The sequence below is a fragment of the Argiope bruennichi genome, chromosome 3 (genome assembly GCF_947563725.1).
Source record: "Argiope bruennichi chromosome 3, qqArgBrue1.1, whole genome shotgun sequence".
Lineage (NCBI taxonomy): Eukaryota > Metazoa > Arthropoda > Arachnida > Araneae > Araneidae > Argiope > Argiope bruennichi.
The window spans coordinates 88,708,704-88,713,666 of NC_079153.1; positions in this window are offsets into that span (position 1 = coordinate 88,708,704).

Here is a 4,963-nt window from a genome sequence, read left to right on the forward strand (position 1 = left end):
AAATCTTTCCACCATGGAAGCTGGATGATAACTCGTTGTTCAGATCCGCTGTGAACCTAAAAATTGAGTAAATATCTGAAATAGTTCATATTCAAACTGTGAGTTATGATATCAGATACACCAAATCTTGCGATCCAGCCTTTCAGAAATGTTTCAACACATGCGTCAGCTTTCATATCGGGCATCGGGAAAACTTCCGACCATCTTGAAAATCTATCGATGCATGTGAGGCAGTAAGTATGGCCATCAGATGGTGCTAACGGCCCTACGATGTCGAGATGAATATGACTGAATCGTGCTGAAACGAGAGGAAACTGTCCGACTGGATACTTGGAATACCCCGATGTTTTACTTTTTTGGCATTCGATGCAGTTTCTAGAAAACTGGATGCGGCATTTTTGCAAAGAAGGCCAGATAAATATGTCTTTTGTTAATTTAGCCGTGGCTTTTATCCGTCTAGGATAAAATAAGCAATGAATGCTATCGGAAAAAAAATCTGAAAGGTTCTTGAACGTAAGAGCGTATAGTAACCCTTTGAAACATCACACATCAATTTTGATCCGCATGGAAATTCAATAGGTCTCAGTTTCAATCCTGAATCTCTTTCCATTAAAGACTTAAGACTATTATCGACCTCCTGTTCCCTAGCCATAGTTTCATAATCGATTTTAGTTGGCAAGTGAATTTCAGCCATACAAGGAAACGTGACAGCTACCGCCCTAGGATCACCTGAAACGTATTGAATATCAGTTGAAAACTGAGCCAAAATTTCTAGTTATCTAGTTTGACGGGAAGAACATTCGTCTGTTTTTTTGGCAGAAGGCAAATGTTAGTGGTTTGTGATCACAGTAAATTGTGAACCATCCAGAGAATGACGAACAGCACAATAGATTAAACGTCATTCTCGGTCATAGACACTATAATTTTTTTCAGTAGGAGTTAACTTACAAAAAAAATGCAAGTGGTTGGGGCTTGTTATCGACAGGTTGGTTGAGAACAGCACCCATAGTCAAATTCGATGTATCAATCATAAGAGACAAAAATTGACAGAACAAATAGAAGTAGCTCTTTCGAATTGGAAAAAAATATAAAATTCTTACCGGCCAGATTACATAGTGGGTAATGATACAGCGATCCCCACAAAGGTTTGGATGGCGTGCGCAATTTTTAAACTTGACCTCTGGGGTTGACAGAAGTGAGAATATTCATGATAATCTTAAAATCGACTTTTTTTTTCTTTGACGCTTATAACATTTTCTTTAGTAAGCTGTAACTAAAGAATATTGTTTTGATACTCATGCGCACAAAATCGACCGATTTTTACATTCTCGTTTATGAATTACCCCAAGAGAAAGTATTGTAAAAAAAATCTGATTCGGAACTCAGAGTCACCACATTATGTCCTTTTGAGCCCCAAAAAACATTTTTTAAATTATGACTGTCTATCTGAAATTATGTCTGTGTGAATTATCTACAAGATAATTTTAAAAAAAACTTTGAGCTCAATGGAATAAATTTAGTATACGATTTCTGCATTAGATTTGTAGATTTCTATCAAAGATTGAACTAATACATTCGCATACTGTTGTCTAAATACATAAAATTTAAAACACAGTTTTAACATCTGAAGGTGTGGATGCTTATCAAATTTTGAATCGAACCTGTTCAAAAAGATGGCAGCTTATCTATCTATACTTTCATTACTATGTAACTGTATAACTCAAAAACGAAATGACTTAGGTAAATGAAATTTGTTAAGCGATTTTGCCATTTTTGTGTTATTTTTTTATTTTAATTTGTTAAAAGATAACCGTTCAATATGCATTTTAGATTATCCTTATTAAGAAACATAATTCATAAATTCTCATTTGCGGAACTTTAAAAAAATCGAAGCCTTCGTGGCTTTTTATGACCTTGCACAAAATTCTTAATTTTATGACGGGGAGGGGGCAATATTACTTTTATTAAAGAATATGGTAGAAGGTTTTGAGGCGACAATTCTCATTGGTTCAATAAGGAAAGAAGTGGCGAGAAACGTGGAGATAATATAGAAATTTATGTTTACAGGTTTATTAAATGGTGGAAATTCTCTTAAAACATGGCGAATATGTTCTACTTAATATGAAACCGTTTTATATGTGACAAGAGTTTACCGGATGAACTTATGCAAATTCAAACACGTGTCTAATTTGTTATTTCTCTTGAAGTGTTACTTTTATTAAACTGCCAGCTTCGCTTTTTTTGATAAATGAGAGTTAAGTGTGAACTTTATATCTTCTAAATAAGAAATTTAAACGTATGAAGTAAAAATCTGGAACTGATATGAATTATGAAATCTTGAAATCAATATTTCATGAATCCTCTACTAGATGGCGCAACATGTACCGTTTTTTTAATTTAATTAAATGAATCTATTTACTGACAATTCAATTCTTAAAATATAAAAAAAAATATTACAATAATCGAAAATATATAAGTATTAAGAATTTCATAGCTTTATTTCATAAGAAAGAAAGAATAAATTCAGTTTAAAAGTTTCATCTTTAGTAACATAAAATATTTATGCAATTATGCTCCATTTTTACACTCTTTAGATACTTAATTTATTTGGATTAAAAATTCATTTGAAACTTTAATCTAATAAACAGAAGCTTGACACACCGCAATACGATAAACGTGTTTTATTGGAGCCGGAGAAAATGACGTGCTTTATTTATACGTTAAACGTTTTCGACTTATAAATATGAATACAACAAACGGTAATAATCACTTTACTTACTTTCTTTCTCCTATTTTTTTTTTTTTTTTTTTTTGTATACGAATACCACAAGCAAGTTTTGGGTATCATATTATAGTGAAAGAAACTAAATTTACTTTTGGAGTTTTTCTTTCCATTGATTAAAAGCTAAAGAATTTAATAAATATGTAGTATTTTAATGATAATCCCACATTCCATCAATAAATTTCATTTTTCTAAATCTTTCCGGTTTCAGGTTATATTTTTCCATACAAGCAAATATGGTATTATTATCAAAACTTATCTTGAATTCTTCATCTAAAATACACCTATAAAAAATATAGCTTACGAACTATTATAATTTTACTACTATAATTTTACTATATATTTATTTCAAATGTTTTTATGACTTCTATAAATATTTGGTAACAATCAAAAGTTTATTTCATTTAATTTTTTGAAAATAAATGTGTTTCTGACAGAATACGAATTGAAACTTCGGTTTTTTGCAAAATAGTGAAAGTAATTAAGTGAAAAAATTGCATTAAAATTTGCTCAAAGTAATTCTTGCGATAAAAAAATATTTCAAAAGACCTTTAAAGACAACTGCTTTTAGAAAAAGACCATTTGATTGTAATAATATATATAAAGACAGAGTCGGCCTTCTCTATGAAGGGGCCCTGGTGCAAAAAGCCATTTGAGGCCCTAAATTGTTTTCAAAATAAAAAAAAATATGAACAAATATTATTATTGCATGTTTATTTAATTCGTGCTTTTGTTTTCGCTATTAATTACGTCAGGAAAATTACAATTTTTTGCAATTTCATTTCGATGCTTAGTATAACAAGCGCATTTAAACGTTATGTACACATGCTTGACCGAAGACAATTCTTTATTAATTCTAATTTACTGAAAGAGCGCTCAGCATTTATTATAGCAACTGACAATATAAGAAAAAGTTTTAACACAGTTAATTCATTTATAATTATTAATTAATATATATTGCAATATGTGTTCAGCGTTATTTACATCCCTTTTATTCAAAATCAAGTCCCGTCGCAAAACAATTATTTGGATTAGATTTTCATCTCTATCGTTAAAATGTTACCAAGTTTTTGGTATATTTTTCAAATTTATGTTTTTCTAAAGTTTTTATATCAGTGATGAATTTGAAATACTTTTAAATTTATCTTCTATCTGTGAAATAACAGTATCAGTTTCAGAGTTAAAAAAATAGCATTTAAATTCCTCAGTCGGGTTTACTATAATTTCATCTTTTGCTGGTTCGAAATATAATTTCTCTCTCTCTCTCTTTTTTTTTTTTTTTTTTTCGAATTCATTTTTCAGGAAAATGTTCTAAAAGATCCAAATTACATGCTATTGCGTTTGCTTCGTCTAAAAATGAGTTAAATTTTGTTCCTAAATTTTGGATTTCAGTTTTAATTTTATTGATCAAATTAAAAGCCCCGTCGAAAACAATTGTTTTTATTTAAAATAGTTTATTGATAGTGTTAATTCCTGACAGTATTGTATGCTTAACAGTATGGTTGTATACTGTTAAACATAAAATATCATTTCTTCTGTTGAATCCAATAGACTTTTTGCTTCAGATACCACCATTATTTGCATCAATAAATTCTTCTAATGTAACAAGTTTGTTTAATTTGTATATATACTGCTTTAACCATATCTATTTTGGCTTCCCAACGAGTGTCGCATAATGATTTAAGAGTAATGTTTAAACGCTTTTGAAGAATGTCTCAATCTTTTTGTAGATACAGAAATTAAACAACATAAACTTTGAAATATCCATACAAAATTACAATACATACTGCTGGAAGAGGGGCCGCAATAAAAAAAAGTGTTATAGACAAGGCACATAAATTGCATGAGGGTTTAGAACAATTATTCTAGAGTCTTGACACCCAGAGGGAAATTTCCTTGGTATGAACATGATTATGTTTAACAATACAAAACATTTTATAGTATGACTTATCAAGGTAATATATGCAATTTAATCTAGTAGGTGAGGTAAATGACGACATTTTATGTTTATAATAAGTTGCACACTTGCACTAAACTGTAATATATCTGTAAAATTCGTATATTTACAAACCCATCGATTGTTCCAGTTAAATTTCTTCCTCTGTTCTTTTCATCCCGCTATTAATTGTTCAGAACATTTATTTTGGTTCTCATTGCCGACCCTGACTAAGTTAGCTATTG